The sequence below is a fragment of the Macaca nemestrina genome, chromosome 5, assembly GCF_043159975.1.
Source record: "Macaca nemestrina isolate mMacNem1 chromosome 5, mMacNem.hap1, whole genome shotgun sequence".
Taxonomy (NCBI): domain Eukaryota; kingdom Metazoa; phylum Chordata; class Mammalia; order Primates; family Cercopithecidae; genus Macaca; species Macaca nemestrina.
The window spans coordinates 179,900,662-179,918,940 of record NC_092129.1 but is presented as its reverse complement, the minus strand read 5'-3'; the positions used below and the strand labels follow the sequence as shown (position 1 = coordinate 179,918,940).

The following is an 18,279-nucleotide window of genomic DNA, read 5'->3' as shown; positions in this document are numbered from 1 at the left end:
CCCGTTTCCACAGCCCTGCTGCCCACGCCTTTTGTTTTAGAAGACCGGTCTCTGCAGCTCACTGCTGCTGGAAGGACGACGCGCGTGATCACATGTTGTGTACACATGCATTCGCATGCATAGTAAAACCAGGTGAGCTTAAGTCATTTTGGCCAGACTGAAGTCAAGCTTCTGAAAATATAAAACGGTTGTATTTCTGGGCCAATGCTGACCTGACCCTGGAGGTGGCATGTTGATGACGCCAGGAAGTTATTCTATTTTCTGGTGGGGGAATACTTGTCTTGTTCTTTTTTCTTTTCCTACAGAAAATGCAGCCATTACGCACATTCAAAAAATTACATTTGGGCTTTGTGGCATAATAAGAAATATATAGGTATTGGTCCCTGCTCCTGATTCCTGACACAGAGCCACTAAAACCCTTGTAATTTCCTGAGTGATAGGGGTGCTAGGAGAATATTTTGTCCTAATATTTGGTCTCTGACCCGGTTCCCAGCACAGAGCTCTTAAATCCCTTGGACTTTCCTGGGTGGCAGGAGCACATTTCATTCTAACAAGGTGACTCTTGGTGGATTCCTGTATGGAGCTTGTCACCAGAAAGAACAAGCCATGATGAGAAGCTTGGAACATTCAGCCTCACTCTCCATCCTCTGGGTAGAGGAGTGGAGCTGGAGATTTAGTCAAAAATTGATCATGCCTATGTCATGAAAGGTCTACATCATAGATTTTTCTATGTCTATAAAAATCCCTGAAGTAGAGGGTTGAGAGCTTCCAGATTGATGAATGCATCTATGTGCTGGGGGTGGTGCATCTCAACTCCACGGAGACAGAAGTGCCTGTGCTTGGGACCCTTTCAGACCTTGCCCTCTGCATCTCTTTATCTGGCTGTGTAGGTGTATCCTTTGTAATATTCTTTATAATAAACTGGTAGGTGATTATAAGTGAGTATTTCCCTGACTTCTGCAAACTGTTCTAGTAAATGGTCAAAACTGAGGAGGAGATTATGGGAACCTCCTATTTGTAACCAAGTCAGACAGGAGTTGTGGGTAACCTAGAGACCATCGCTTGTGATTGGCATCTGAAGTGGGGTGAGGAGTCAGGAGGAACTGAACACTTAACCTGTGGGACAAAATGCCCATGTGCTAATCCCAGGTAGATGGTGTCAGAATTGAATTGAATTATTGAACACCCAGTTGGTGTCTGAAGAGAATTGGGGAACTAGTTGGTGTGGGAAAACCCCACACACATTTGGTTACAGAAGCGTTCTGTGTTAAGTGTGAGTATAAGGAAGGAAACAGGAGTTTTTCTTACAGGCTTACATTTAAGGAATTATCTTTCTTGAAAATGATATTGAAGTCAGCACTGTCTGGGAAAGTCTGGAACATAAAGTGCTTCTGAGTGAGGATCTTGTGTATCATTAAAATGAGGCACTCTTTAGGGAGGGAACAACTTACTTTTAGATGAGGGTCTTAGGGGAGACTTTATTTTGGAGCCATTTGTGGGCACATGAGCTTGACTTTCAGATCTCTGGTTGGGCAGGAACAGCTCCTTGCTAGGGGCTGCTGAATGAACCTCAAGGATAAGTGAAGTTGAGAGATCTTAGGCCACATCAAAGAAGCGGGAAGGACACAGAGCCTTCTTCCCTTCTGGGAGACAAGGGCACCGGAGGCCTTCCTTGCTTTGATAACAATGCATATCTATTTCGTGAGGATTAAAAGGGCATTTTGTCCATGGGGGATGCTAAAAATATACTTGTAGGAAGAAAGGAAAAGGGGGAAAGGGAAGATGTGATAAAAGGAAAAAGAGAAAAAGGGATCATTCGAAGTACTTGAAATAAAAATTTTGGTTAGCTCAAAAAAGAAATAAAAAGCAGTATCTAGAGAGCAATAGCACGAAAGAGAAAACAAGCAAATATTCCTGGATGTTTCTTTCTCACCGTATCACCTTGAGAACATTATTTAACCACTCTGAGTCCCAGTTTCCTCATCTGTAAAATGAGTCTCTCTTTACAGGAATTTTGTGAGGATCAACAAACAAAAAGCTCTGCTGATTCGTGATGATGCTAATTCCAAACACCATGCACACTCACCACAGCCTAAAACCTTTTCTAAGAGCTTCACATGTATGATCTCATCTAGTCTTCAAAACAGAACTGTGAAGGAAGTTCCTTCCTCATTTGAAAGAGAAGACTGAGGCACGGCCCCTCAGCTAAACCAACAGGTGGCGTGCTTGGATTTGAACCTTGCTAGTTGCTCTTGCTCCTCAGTCTGTGTTAAGTCCCTCCCTTCCTCACCATCCTATGTTACAGTAGCTCCTCTTCCTTTTCTTCTTCTTTTTTTTTTTTTTTTTTTTTTGCTTTTTGAGACCGAGTCTTGCTCTGTCACCCAGGCTGGAGTGCAGTGGTGCCATGTAGACTCGCTGCAACTCCACCTCCAGGGTTCAATTGATTCTCCCGCCTCAGTCTCCTGAGTAGCTGGGATTACAGGTGCAGGCCACCATGCCTGGCTAATTTTTGTATTTTTAGTAGAGATGGTGTTTCACCATGTTGGCCAGGCTGGTCTTAAACTCCTGACCTCAAGTGATCCACCTGCCTCAGCCTCCCAAAGTAGCTCCTCTTTTGACTATTTCACAGGTGAGATGCTAATTCTGACAATTCGAAAGAACTTTGGTTGGCTGAATTGGGCTCTATGCAGTTGGGAAGTATCACTGGATTTGACTTATCTAGGCTCAGTTCATTGTTAGCAAACATAATTGAGACACACTGAGATCTTGTGATCCAAGCCTGAGAACTACAAACATTAAATCCACAAATGTATTTCAAAGTTCAAATTTTACATCAGTAAAACAAGGAAATGTAAGTGTCATAACATAATGGCAGCTTTCCAAGAATGAGTACTTTTATTGGTGGGGAAAATTGGCCTTTTGGGTCACCTTACTTTAGCTCTTCAAGGAAGTACAACTATATAAAGTTGACCTTATGTTATGATATTGAACAGCTGGGCTATGGAATATTTTAAACCAATGTTTAAAAATAATCCCATACAGTGGGAATTGATGCAATCCTAAGGGGAAAGAGAGCTTTGGAGGAGTGTCTGGCTTCCTCTTGGCTTGAAACAGACAGGCAGATCTTGTCTACTCTTGTTGGTTTTCTAGCATTAGGACATTATGCAAATGGATCAGGGCCATGTATCCTGAGAGAGAAAATGGTTCACTGGAAATGTTTTGGCAATCACAGATTCTTCCAGGTGCCTGCCTGAGAATCATTTTCTTACTTTGAGAATTTTCTTCCAAGTGGGCACAGATGACAGAAGTCTGGACTTGTTTGGAAATATGATCCCATCAGTTCTCAGACATTTTTAGAATATCTACCCAACCCCAGTCTTTTAGCACCCCTATAATAATAATATTGATTTCATACTTCTAAGTTTGGGGATGTTAAAACAGGAATGACTTGAAACCCTTATTGTGGAATTTACTGCTTATTCCTGGTATCTCCTAACTTGGGTTAACATGGATTCTGATGAGAATAATTAAAAGTGAATAGTTTAACCATGTTTAGAAGAGTATTCATTCATTAGACATGCTGCTAAATGTGTCTAATCTCACAGAGATTAATTAGTCTTTCTTAGTATTTCTCTTTCTCACACACACATTCACTTACAAGTTCAGGCTGTCTTTTTTTTTTTTTTTTTTTTTTTTTTTTTTTGCCATTTTCTTACTGTTGCTTTGCAATCATAATAAAATAGTTTACTAGGTAGCATTTCTCTGGAATCAGTGTTGAGCTGAGAACTGACTTGAACATGAATCATGATAATGTATCTTACTGTTTACATAGCAATGAAGATTATCAAGATGAATGGAGAGGAGCCAACCACCCTCTTTATTCATCACAAAGTCATTCAGCCCTGTTATTTCTCACGCTGAGAGATTTATTGGTAATTTTGCTGCAGATAAGTTGTCTTGAAGGGAGCAAGAACTTTCAGGAATTGAGGTGCTTCTGAATCAGAGAAAACTATGATTCGTCATTAACTCTGATACTGAATTATATAGAAGAAATGCAAAAGGCTCATAAGCACTTAGAAAAACAGTAATCAGTGTGTGTTGATTATCTCAGCCACAGCATACCTTCTTTTTCCACCACACATTTCCAGGGTGATTTGCACTGTATTTTCATATTTAACATTGGGGAAAAGTGTGTTGTGGGTGGTGTGGACATGTATTAGCATATTTTAAGATGGTTTATTTGGGCTTTTTTTTTTTAACCTAATAAATCCAGTTCATGTGCACACACCACCACTCATGTTTGCTGTTTTTGAAGTAAATTTCATTTTAATTCTTCCAATCAGTCAAAACATTTGAAAAAAAATAACATGAAAGTTTTGAGCTCAGGAGAGGTTTTGGTTATCATTTTTTTTTTACATGGATCTTAGGTCATTGAGTAGATCATAGGAAGACATTTGCTAGTGAAGATGAGACGTCAACTGTCTGATATAGTCATCAATCAAATGTCCGGCTCAGAATCAAGACACAGATCCTTCCATCCCCTACCTGTTTCCCCAGCAGACCTGCAGCACCCTAGATGGTATTCTTGGACTATTTTATAAATGTTTAATTCATAGAAGTCCACTAATGATCTATTGTTTGATACTAGTGGCCAACCTTAGAATTTGGTGTGTAATTTCTGCAGGCCACAATGAATGATTTCTGACAAGAGGTTGTTGTGTTGAAGGAGAAAGAGCAAAGGAAATCTTTCAGAACAATTAGTAGGTTAAGTTACTTGACTCCCAGTTTGAGATTGAGAAATAATTTTTTAAGTTTTTTCTCTGTCCCATTCCCTCTTTGTGACCTAAAAAACCCCGAATAGCCAGAGAATAAAGGCAAAGAGCAAGAGGACTCCTTGAAAGTGCCTCCCCAGAGCAATTTATCAATTGTTAAATTGGTAGGAGGCATGTGTGCTTTGCACAATCCACTCAACCTGACATTGAGAAACAGGGACCAGACGTTGAGCCAGGGTTTGGGCTCAAGTGCTTAGGTGGCTGGTTGTGCACTTTCCGTTGAGTCCAAAAGCAGCCTGCTTGAGGAAGTGACCAAGTTGACTGCTCAATCTTGATGTCTATTTGAGAATTTATTGGAAAGACCATGGGCAAATACACTTTGTCTGAGAAGCTGTTCTTGTACAGTGGGTTGGAAAGACCCAACTGGAATGTCATTTTCCATGATCTGACCATTTTATATGCCTTCCTCCATGAATAGGAATTTTCAAAAATCACTGGCTACTTCCAACTGCACAACCAGGTGTGCCACTAACTCACCTTGACACTTGGCCAGTCTGATTGTCCTTGGCCTCGTTTCCTCAGCTATAAAATTCAGAGGCTGGACTAGAAAGTTCTGCTCTTGCTCTGTGCTTCCAGCATTTCCTACCTTCTATTACACCAGCCAAGAATTCTTGACAAAAGCCCAGTGCTCTGGCTCCCCTATCCCCAGCAGCTTCTTTGCCTTTCCATTGGGAAGCTTTGGCTTTTAAGCCTGAAACAACATACGAGATGGTAATGCTGCTGGATCATCCGAATTATCCATGGCTCCTTACTGCCTGCAGAAAACAAACTTCCTCCATTGTCATATAAAGTCCCATGAACTAACACCCCACCCCCAGCTTTCCAACCTTATCTTTATTCTTCTTCCTCCAGACTGGTCTGCTCTTGCTGCCCTAAGCACATTACAACATCTCTGTCTCTGCCTCTTTGATTTCAGTAATCTCTGATCCTGGAATCTTCCTTTCCCGACCAGGTAGGGTAGCACTATGGGACCCAGCCCCACCTTGGCTTCGGTAGAGCTGCTGTTGACTCTTGCATTTATTTATAACCCAATTCCAACTTTTATTCAAGGGAAAAGATTCAAGACAAAAGTTAGTTTGGAATTCAGTAAATATAATGATTATGGACAAGCACCAGCTGTTGGCTCTTTCCCGGGATCTCTACCCAAGAAGCCAGAAGATATTGATGGTTCCCAGAATCTAGTGCAAAAATCGTGAGAAGCCTTTGGGAAGGTGAAATAAAGTGGTTCCAGGTGCAGTGGAAAACACAGAATGAGAGAGAGCCTGGTATTGAGGAATGGATTTTGAGAAAACTTTCTAGTTATATCTCTCCACCTCCGGCCCTCCCCCTCACCCATATTACTACTCATGCTTTTACGGGGAAATGGATGGTAAGGAAAACAGCAGCAGCTGCAGCTTAGAGCCAGCCAAAGGCAAGAGGCGAAAATTAGGGAAGGCCCAGAGACTGGCTGAGTAAGGAGTGAAAGAGTAACAACAGTGACAGGATCAGGAGGATCCTGAGAATTCTTTTTTTCTTCATCCTGAATGCCTCTCCTGTGTTATCAGTTGCATTCCGTGTAGCAGATCTTGGAAGACAGATCTACCTAGCAGCATGTTTACCTGTAGCAAATAAGTGGGGAGGAGTTGCTGAACCCAGATTGTAAAGCCAGAAGATCCTTCCAAGTCCACATCCCTTTTACTCATTCTGAAATCCAGAATGTATTTAGAATTAGAAGTATTTACTTAGGGGTATGGGTTTTTTTTTTTTTTTTTTTTTTAAATCAGGGGCTGGGCACAGTGGCTCATGCCTGTAATCCCAGCACTTTGGGAGGCTGAGGCAGGTGGATCACCTGAGGTCAGGAGTTCAAGACCAGCCTGGCCAGCATAGTGAAACCTCATCTCTACTAAAAATACAAAAAATTAGCTGGGTGTGGTGGCAGGTGCCTGTAATCCCAGCTACTCAGGAGGCTGAGGCAGGAGAATCGCTTGAACCTGGGAGGCAGAATTTGTGGTGAGCTGAGATCGTGCCATTGCACTCCAACCTTGGCCACAAGAGCGAAACTCCGTCTCAAAAAAAAAAAAGGGTCAGATTTATTGAGCTATAATGTATATAAAATCTACTTATTTTCAGTGTTCAGTTGAGTTTTGACAAGTGGGTGTATTAGTATAACTACCATCACAATCAAGACACAACAATTTTTTCAGTTCAGAAAGTTTACTAATGACCCTTTACAGAATTCCCCTACCAATACCCCACCCTAGTACCTTTCCCCAGAAAGATAGATCTGTTCTCTATCACCATCGTTTTGCCTTTACTACAATTTTACATAAATAGAATCATATGGTAGTGAAAGAAGTAGTCTAGCTTCTTTCACTAAGTATGATGCATTTGAGATTTATCATTGCATTGAATGTATCGGTCGTTTGTTCCTTCATGTTGCTGAGGGGTGTTACATTCCACGAATATCCCAAAAATTGCTTAGTCATTCACCGGTTGATGGTCACTGGAGCTGCTTATAGTTTTTGGCTATTACAAATAAAGCTGCTATACACACTCATGTACAATATTTTCTTTTTCTTAGGTAAATGCCTAGAAGTAGGATTGCTGGGTCATATGGAAAATGTAGGTTTAATTGTATTAGAAAGTGCTAAACTGTTTTTCTAAAGTGACTGTACCACTTTGCAGTCCCAACAGCAATGTTTAAGAGTTCCAGTTGCTCCATATCCTAGTCAACACTTGGTATGGTCAGTTTTATTTTATTTTTTAACTTTAGGCATTTTGGTAGTATGTATTAGTAACATATGGTTTCAACTTGCATTCTTTTTAATAACTAATGATATTGTGGATCTTTTTGTGTGTTTTTTTTGCCATCACATATTTTATTTGGTAAAATTCCTGTTCAAATTTTTTTTTAATATTTTTAATTGGGTTGTTTGTCTTATTCTGAGTTCCAAGAATTATTTCTATATTCTAAACATAAATACCTCATAATGTATATTTATTCAAATATTTTCTCCCAGTCTGTGGCATGCATTTTTATTTTCTTAACAATATCTTTCAACGTTTTCAAGTTTTTTATTTTGATGAAGTTCAATTTCTGTTTTTTCTTTTATGTTTACACTTTTTTGGGCCATATCTAAGAAACATCTGCCTAACTTCAGGTTACAAAGATTTTCCCCTATATTTTTTTTCTAGAAAGTTTATAGTTTTAGATTTTACATTTAGGTATTTGACCTATTTTGAATTAATATTTTTATATGGTGTGAGATAAGTGTCGAAGCTCATATTTTTGTATATGAATAGCTAGTTATTACAGCACCATTTGTTGAAAAAAAAATCCTGTTGTTTCCCTATTGAAATACCTTGGCAATTTTGCGTATGGTCTATTTCTAGACTTTCTATTTTGTTCCACTAGTCCATATGTTTATCCTTACACAATGACCAAATTGTCTTGATTATTGTAGCTTTGTATTAAGTCTTAAAATCAGGCAGTGTAAGTTTCCCAACTTTGTTCTTTTTCAAAATCACTTTGACTATCCAAGCTAGATTTTTTACCTTTCATATAAATTTTAGAAGCAGTTTGTTAATTTATATCTTAAAAAATTTGAAATTTTGATAGAAATTATATTCAATCTGTAGGTCAATTTTGGGGGAAATTGATATCAGAACATTAAAGTCTTCCAATGCATGAACACGGTGTAGCTCTCCATTTAAATTAGGTATTTAATTTCTTCAGTGACTTTTCATAGTTTTCAGTGTACAGGTTTTTGACCTCTTTTGTCAAATATCTCATGTTTTGGATGCCACTGGAAATGCATTTTGAAAATTTTGACTTCTAATTTTTTGTTGCTAGAAGATAGGACACGCAGGCAGATAAGCATAAAGGACTGACATTTTTAATGTTTGAAATAACTGACTGCAGAGGGTCTAGAGCATGTATTTTCAATGGGAATAATATTGTTCCCAAGGGGATGGAAAAATCTTACTCTTTTAATGTCTAAAGCATAGATATACATTTACATAAGCCAATACATAAAAGTGTATACATTATATCTGCCATATTAAAATCTTATGCAATGGAGTAATTATTAAAAAATTGTTTAAAATACTCCTTAGGGGAGCAATAATTTAAAAACATGGGGAAACACTGGTCTGAGTGTTGTTCATAGCTCTTGGGATATATGATACTAAAAGAATACAAGTACTTTGCGTATTTGAGCACTTAATCTCTCTGAATTTCTTATATATTGATGACATTCAGGCTTAGTAAATAGATTTAAATAAGACCTAAGTCAAGACCACATGACTCCAGAAAAGATTAGTTAATACAAATTATAAACAAATTTTAAATGTTGAGCAGCAAGAATTTTAGGTCGGTAAATGCTGGATTTTGTTGTATTCCTTTAAAGAGTGTTGGACTGTGTTCTTCCTGCAGTTACATTACTTGCAGATCAGATTGATTCCTTTGAGGCTTGCTTTTTAGGCTTATAAGAGTAGATCCAGAGCAGCCCTTACTCTAAGGCTAATAGTCTCACTACTAAGGTGTGGCCCTTCTAAGAACTCTCTCTATTAAATGCCTTCTGTATTATGAGGTCTCTCATAATTGGTGGGATTGCAAACTCTCCCCAGTCCTGTAAGAACTCCAGGAATTTTTCAACCTATTGCTTCTCAGTGATTCTTTCCTTGGTGTTATGGATTTTCCTTCCCTGCATGCTCAGATCACAATTTGGCCAAAGACCCCAGGGGACTCCTCTGTTCTCTTAAGCCCCACGTACCTGCCTCTGCTCCAGGTATCCACCTAGCCAATTCTAGGTGCTTCTGCTTTCTCAGGCTCTGATCTCTCTCTCCTCACTAGGTAAGACTGCTGGGATTTACTGGGGTTTCCTCCCTGCCCTGTAGTCCAGAAACTGCTGCCAGGTAGTAAGCTGGTACAATTGCAGGGCTCACTTCATTTGTCTTTGTTCTCACTGGAGTCATAGCCTTGTGATGCCTGTGGTTCAATATCTGAAAACAGTTGTTTAATAGATTTTGTTTCCCAATTTTCTAATCATTTATGGTAGGAGGGCAATTACCAGCTTTGACAGAACCAAGGAAATATGAGCTCAGAGGAAAAGATAATGACACATTTGAAGAGCACAAATACCATAAAGAAACATGACACACTGAACAAATTATACCAGGCAAATAAGAATTAATTGACCAAAAAGATAAAACAATTAAATAAGCTTTTACATAGCTTCAAGAAGCCAAGAAAGGATATTCAAACCGTGAAGGCAGAATAATAATTTGAGAAGAACCAACTGAAGTTACTGGGTTTGAGGAAAAAGAATTTGGCAGTTTCTGAAAGTATTTCAGACCAGATATGCTGAAAAACTCCCCACAGAAAGCATCTAGATGCTTGATATATTTTTAAATGTTTTAAAATACAATACTGAATCCATAAGTAAGTAAGTCTAGCCTGTACTTTCTGTCTCCCTCAACAAATAGAGAGTTGAAACAAGTATAGTCAATGAAGCTGGAAATGAAGGCTGCCCTCATTAGAATGTAATCTCTGTGAGGCAGGGATTTCTGATTATTTTATTTCCTGATAAAGCACAGCCCCTGGAGCAAAGCCTGGGACAGAGTAAGTGCTGAGTACATATATGTTGAATGAATGGATGAGTGAATGAAGGAATGTCCTGGAGCAAATGGTTATTCAAGATCTTAGAACTTTGAGTTTGAATAGCTTGTTAAAGAGGGAGTAGAAAGTAGGCCTGGGAACTTGGAACTGTTGTAGGAGCTGCCCACTGCACCTCTTCTTATGAAGCCATCTCTCAAAGTGTCCATGTTCTTAGTGAATTGTTGGCTTTAAAAAAAATAAAAGAATCCACTTGCCTGAGACAAAAGAGTCATTTAGGAAACATATTTGTCTCCAGCATGAAGCCAGAAGGGATAAAACCAAGTCATAATCCCCGGAGAATTTGCGACCATGGGCCTTTCCTCTTCCATCTGGTGTTGAATTTATACTTCCTGAATGGTCAGAGAAACATTAATCTAAAATTAAATTAAAAATATTCCAGTCTAAGACATCCAGTAGAATCAAATACAGATCCTCTTTGGTGGAAGCCTTCCTAGAGTCAGGTCCTTCAGGTCTCCTACAGATTAAATTCAGCCAAATAACAGCTCAAAATTTAAAAATATATAGACATACAAAAATCATGAGGAAGCAGGCTTCCCTGAATAAGAGTCAGAGGGAACAGTCCAAAATAGATTTAGACTCCAAAAGCTTCAGATCCTGGGATTATCTGAAATGAAGTAGAAAATAACTATGAATAATTTAATTAAAAATAAAAGATCAGATCAAAAATGAACAAGAAAAAATAGTTACATATAGTCAGATAGATTTGAGAAAGAAGCAAAGATTCTAAACATGAAGGCAAAGAACTTCAAATTTAGTATTTTATATGCAGCTAAACAATTTTACTATAAGGATGAAATAGATATTCTCAATTACACAAGTCTTCATAATTTGTAACATACAATGAAAGTATTCTGTAAACAAGAACTGCAGCAAAGTACAGAAATAAATCTATGAGGAAGCAATGAGATATAGAAAGAAAGGGTGAGTAAATAACTTAGAAAAATCATATTGTTTTGGATATATTGGATTAAATGAAATGTATTATTAGAATTAATTTTACCTGAAATTCTTGTTTTCTTGTCTGCTTTACATTTGAATGTAAAACAAATGCTGCTACTAGAAAATGTAATAGGATAAAACCAAAAAGAAATGTGAGGATTAAAATGGAAGAGATAAAACTATCACTATTTCCAGATGATCTTTATAGAAAATCTACCAGGCTCAATAAAAACAAACTATCAGCATATTTAGAGAGTTCAACAAGGTAACTGAATACAAGGTCAATTTACACATACACTTTATCAGAAATAATCACCTAAAATATTTACTGGGAAACAAGACACATTTACAATAGCAACAAGATGATAAAATATCCAGGAATTAATCTAGAAGAAGGTAAAACAAAAACTTTATGCAAAATATATTTTAAACTTTATTAAAGAACATGCTATAAGACCTATAAACTGCTAGAGAGAGTTTCAGCAAATCCAGGCAACAAATTATGATGGCTGTGACTTGGGTGGTACTGAAAAGTAGTTCGATTCTGGACACATTTTGACAGTAGAGCCTACAGAATTTCCTGATGGATAGGATGCGAAGCTTGAGAGAACAACAACAACAAAAGAGTTAAGAAAGGATCCAAGATTTTTATTCTGAACAACAGAAAGAATGCACTTGTCTTTTAGGGGGAAGACTGTGCAGAGCCGGTTTGAAAGGAAAGATTAGAAGTTTTCTTGTGGACATGTTAAGTTTGAGGTATCTGTTGAACATCAAAATGAGGTGAAAATGCAGTGTAATATATGAGCCTAGAATTCAGGAGAGAGGCACCAGCTAGAGATGCATACCAGAAAATCATGAGTGAATAAATGGTGTTAGACCCATGAGACTGGCTGGCCTTCCAAAGGGAGTGAATACAGACAGAAAAGGCAACTAAGGATTGTGCCTTGAACTCTCCAACGTGGCCAGAGAGCAGGGAGGAAAATGAGAGAGTGAAACATTGAATGAATGTGTTTCATGGAAGAGAGGGAGAACAATCATTTTAAATGACAGGTTAAGGAAAATAAAGACTGAACATTGACCATTGGATATAAGAATGTGGAGATCATTGATGAACTGAAAAGGAACAATGTACATTAGCAAATTCTGTCTGCTTTACTTTCAAAGTGTACTTGGTTGGGGCAAAACCCTGATTCAAGGGAGAATGAAAGGATAGAAGTTGGATACAGTGACTATAGACAACGCTTGGAGAACTTTTGATGCAGAAAAAGAAGAGAAGTGAGGTACCAGGAGGGAGAAGGAGGCTCAACATGGATTGTTGCTGATTTTAAAGAAGAACTGATAATGTTCTTGTGGTAATGAGTTAAATTTAGCAGAGGGAAGTAATGGATAATGATAATGGAGGAGAGGGGGAGCGCTGGGTAGACAAGGAAGGTGGGACTGAGGGCTCAGCTGGAGAGGTTGCCCTCAGTGGGAACATGGAAAACTCACTTGTATGAATAGGAGAGAGTTCAAGGACATAGACGCAGATGCAGGTAGGCGAGCGGATGCAGGGTTGCAGTTTGTGGACATTCTCACAATATTGCTTCCCTTTTCTCTGTGAGGTAGAAATCATAGTATGAGGAAGAAATGGGGGAGGAAGTTTTGAGGAGAGAGCAGAAGGTGTAAACATCTTCTAGATGAGTGGAAAAGTGTCTTACCTCGTATCGTACACACAAATTAACTGGATTAAACGTTTAGCTGTGAAAACCATTCTCACAGCTAGTGCAAGAAAATGTAAGACAAAACTTGTGTCACTTTGAGGCAAGTATAAATTTCTTAAATAAGATCTAAGGCCGGGCGCGGTGGCTCACGCCTGTAATCCCAGCACTTTGGGAGGCCGAGGCGGGCGGATCACAAGGTCAGGAGATCGAGACCACGGTGAAACCCCGTCTCTACTAAAAATACAAAAAATTAGCCGGGCGCGGTTGTGGGCGCCTGTAGTCCCAGCTACTCGGGAGGCTGAGGCAGGAGAATGGCGTGAACCCGGGAGGCGGAGCTTGCAGTGAGCCGAGATCGCGCCACTGCACTCCAGCCTGGGCAACAGAGCGAGACTCCGTCTCAAAAAAAAAAAAAAAAAAAAAAAATCTAAAAAGTACCAGTGTTAAGGGGGAAAATGGGTAGATTTGACACAAAACTCCTTCGAAGACTTATACAGGTCGAGTAGCCTTATCCAAAATGCTTGGGACCAGATGAGTTTCAGGTTTTGAATTTTCTTTGAATTTTGTAATATTTGTTTAGAATGATATATTGGGAATGGGATCCCAGTTTAAACATGAAATTCATATATATATTTTGCATATTTATTGTACCTATAGCCTGAAAGTAATTTTATGCATAATTTTAAATAATTTTGTGCATAAAACAAAGTGTGTCTACATTGACCTATCAGAAAGCAAAGGCGTGACTATCTCGGCCATCTCTGTGGACAGTCTGTAGTTGTTTGGCATCACCATCATTCCTGACTCTGAATTTATATAATGCCTATAAGCAATCATTCTCTTACACTTATTGACATACCATTATTACAGTGAGAGAGTAAAGTGTAAGCAGCACAGTAGCATCGCCAGACACCTGGAACAACTGTTAAATAACAGCAACAGCAAGCAGCTTTTCAGTCTCCACCCATGATGCCTTGCTTGGATTACAAGTTTACTGTAACTGTATTTTTTTTTTTTAGATGAGGGAAACATTAGAGGCATTGAGGGACCAGGAAGTGTTCTCTAGGGATGAGGAGGCATTCTGCTGGGTGGCCTTTCTAAATGTTTCCTCCAGAGTCATCTGCCTCGTTATCTGTGGGTTTTGTCTTAGAAATCTCTTTTTGATTTTATAAACGGACATGACTTCACGTTCTATTATGAATGCATACTGCCCTAGTCCTTCAATAAGCCCCTCACACCACTTCACCATGTTGTCTCTAGGCACTTTTTCTGCAGCATTAACATCGTCCTCACTGTCCCTATTACCACAATCATCTTGATTCAGAACCATTTTTACTACTTCATCATTGGCCAGTGAAAGAATAACTGGAGCCTCATTATCAATGTTAAAATCTTCTTCTATATCCACTTCTTCCAGCTTACTAATGGACTCTGAAGGAATATTTTTACCATATGTAAGGAAGTCAGACATCTTTTTTTCTTACTTGACATACAGAATCTTTCAAAGACACCACCTTGTTCACCCTTATCATGAAACATAGTTACAGATCAGAGATTGTGCCAGGCATGCATGACTGTGTCTTAGTCACTGTGTTTCACACACTGGCAATGGCATATATGGCATTCTTCATGTTACACTCCTCTTGAAAACCCCCCACAACCATGCCTCCATTCACTGCTGCTAGCATGCTGTTCAAGAAAGTGTTTTTGTAGTCACTTTTGATTGATCTAAGGATTCTCTGGTCACATGGCTGAATTAATGATGTCACATTTGGAGGAAATGACACAGCATAAGTGTGATTTTGTTGAGAATTTCAGCTGGAGGATGAGCAGAACAGTTGTTGAAGGAAAAACAAAATCTTGCAGTCAATCATCCAGTCCAGCATCCCTGCAGTGAGCACAAGCCACTGGTACAAAATGTTTGTGAAATGAATCAAAAACTATGCCCCAGGTGATCCATGTATTTTTGTTAGCATAACAACCGGACTCATAAGAAATTCACTTCTTGAAAACAGCATGAATGCAAGTCTGCCCATCACAGCAAGTTTACACTTATGCATGCCTGCTGCATTAGCACATCCCAGACCTGTTATTCTATCCTTGGCATCATTCATTCCTATCTTATCAGCTGGAGTCAATGTCTTTCTGGGGCAGTAACACCACAACAAGGATGTTTCGTCAGTGTTATAGACTGTTTCTGGCATCAGATTTTCATCAGTGATGATTCTGGCAAATTTGTCAATGAATTTCTCTACTACTTTGTGATCAGCAGATGCTTTATCACCACAAATCTTTAAACATATAATGCCACATCTTTTCTTAAATTTCTGTAGCCAGCCTGTTGAATATTCACACTTCCCTTCAATTTTCAGTTTATTGTGATAGATCTTGGCTTGTTTCATACTCAGCATACCATTAACTGGCATGTGTTCACTGGGATGCTGACAGATCAACTCTTTCAATATGTGATCAAGACCTTCATGTTCAGCTTTACCCGGTGTTTTTCTACTTTTCATTAACTTCTGCTTATCACTTTTAGCATAGAATGGCACTAGCTTTATCCTTCTATTTCTTCAGATCACATATTGTGGTTGTTCCAACACCGTACTTCTCTGTAAGATGTTTCACGCACCATTGTCCATTTTCTCCAATAGCTTCACTTCCTGTGCTATAAACATAAATACTTTCTCTTTTTCTTATCACTGTTACCCACAGGGTTATCTGAAGGCCTTTTTGACATTTTCAACAGTATCTTTATCCCACAGAGTAGAGAATACACACACACACACACACACACACACACACACACACACACAGAGTAAGTAATGCACAGAGGTCTTGGCCTCCTGTGGAGCATTGAGGGGAACCTGCATTCAGCGTGTTTGGCCTGGATCAGTGCTATTCTATTACTGTTTGCGAGTGTGCTTGTGTGGGGAATCCGGGTGTCTGCCAAAAAGATAGATGGCAGCTGAAGGGGCCTGGAAGATCTTTTTTCCCTTGGGGACATGGAATAAACTGGGTGTGTCATGTGCCTGCATTTCAGCTGTGACCCATCACATGAGGTCGGGCGTAGAATTTTTCACTTATGGTATCATGTTGGTGCTCAAAAAGTTTCAGAGTTTGGATCATTTCAGATTTCAGATTTTTGGACTAGAGATGCTCAACCTATTTACTGTCAGTCTTTCCTCATCATTTGTTTTCTTTCCAGTACATACTCCAAATAATCTCTTGTCCTGCCACTTCCTCAAGCCTGACATCTTGAAGGTCAGCAATGTTCCCACAGGGATAAATCTCAAGGGCAATTCTCTGCCCTGATTTACCTCCACCTGGTAAGAGCTTCCAGCACGATGGGGCAGGCGCTTCTATGCAGACCCTCCATCCACCTGGCTCATGGAATCCCACCGCCTCTTGGCTTTTCCTTTACATCCTCAACTTCCTTGGCTAGGTCCTCCTCCCATGCTTTGAACCTCAGAATAGTGAAGCCTGCCCGGTGCAGCATCCTCAGACTCTTCCTCCAGGGTCACTCACTTTGTAAGTGATGTCTTAGTTCTGTGATTTCACAAATACTATCTGCACACTAATGACTCCCAAACTTCTGATTCTGATCACAGCCTCCCCGCTGGATTCCAGGCTTCTATATACAATCGCCTCTTAAACATCTCCATTTCTATCACCAGCAGGCCTCCCAAACTCAAACTCTGTAAAATCAAACTTGTTATTCCTCCCTCAAACCTGTCCCTTCCTGAATGTGCCACATTTTATTATTGTTACCCTTGAGTCCTCATCTTCCCCCTCCACTTCCTATTTAATCCATCAGCTCTACTTTCAAAGTCTATCAGGATGTGACCACTTCTGCATGTATCCACTACTCTCACCCTGGCCCAGGCCACGTCATATCACCCTGCTCATGGCAATTCCTGCCTTACTCGCCCTCCCATGTCCATTCTCCTCACCCCCTTCTTCTCTGTTTCCAAATACTTTCAGTACACAAATGATATCATATCACTCTCCCACTCAAAACTCTCTAGTGGATTCCCAGCATTCTTAAAACAAAATCCAGCGTCCTTACCTTGGCCTCTCGGGTTGTACATGATGTGGTCCTTGATCTCATTTCTTGCCCTTCATCCCTTCATCTGCCATCCTTTGGGCTCTCTGCCCTTTTAACTCTTCTGGAAGCAATTGCTCAACTCAAGACTGAATGAGCCCATGGCTCTCTGCTCCAATGTCAGGACCAGGAGCAAGGTTTCCTGACCCATTGCCCTATTTAAATAGCACCTCCCATTAAATCTCTTCCTGTTTGTCTTGCTTTATTTCTCTTTATAGCTCTTATCATTACCTGGGTGTGTGTATATAATTTTTTGGCCAATATCTCTCACTAGATTATAAATTTCATGAGAATAAAGCCGTGTTCTGTTTTCTTCACCACTGCAGATTTATGGAATGATAAAATGAATGAGTGAATTCAAATGACTGGATATAGCATTGCAGATAGATCATATAAACATTGTGTTAAGTGAAAAATTAAGAAATATAATGAAAATTGTAACACAATACTTGTTATGTAAGTTATGAGCACAAGCTTCAAGGAAATTCAATGAGGGAAGGAAAGTGTTTTCAACAAATGGTGCTGGAATAACTGGATAAGTAAATGTAAAGAAAAATGAACTTCAATCCTTATTTGTACTATACATAGTTATACATGGGTGATAGGCTTAAACGTAAAAGTTTGAATTATAAATCTCCTAGAAACAAATATAGAAAAATATATTCATGAGCTTAGGAGAACGTAGGCAAAGATTTCCTGACTAGTACCAAAAAAAAGTACTAACCGTAAATAAACAAACAAAAACAACCCCCGATACAATAGGCTTTGTGAAAATTTAAAATGTCTGGCTTATCAAAAGACACCGTTAAGAAAAGGTAAAGGCAAGACATGGACTGGGAGAAAATATTTACTGTACATAAATCTAAATTATGTAAAGAACTTCTAAGAATCAACAGTAAACACAGAAGCAATGCAATTTTAAATGGGAAAAGGATCTAGACTCTTCTTTAAAGAGGAAATAATAACCAATAAGCATATGAAAAGATACTCAATATCAAAAGTCATCGGAGAACTTCCAATTAAAACTGCAGTAAGATATTCTAGACC

At 39.1% G+C, this 18,279-nt stretch overlaps 1 long non-coding RNA gene across 1 annotated transcript; it reads right to left on the bottom strand.

Annotated features, from left to right (window-relative positions):
• Positions 1–7,015: 7,015 nt before the first annotated feature.
• Positions 7,016–17,387, bottom strand: LOC105487344 (uncharacterized). The gene is made up of 3 exons (XR_011624092.1): positions 17,197–17,387; positions 11,492–11,547; positions 7,016–11,095 (listed from the first exon to the last, which is right to left on the bottom strand). It is a non-coding gene; the product is annotated as an uncharacterized lncRNA (long non-coding RNA).
• Positions 17,388–18,279: the final 892 nt, after the last annotated feature.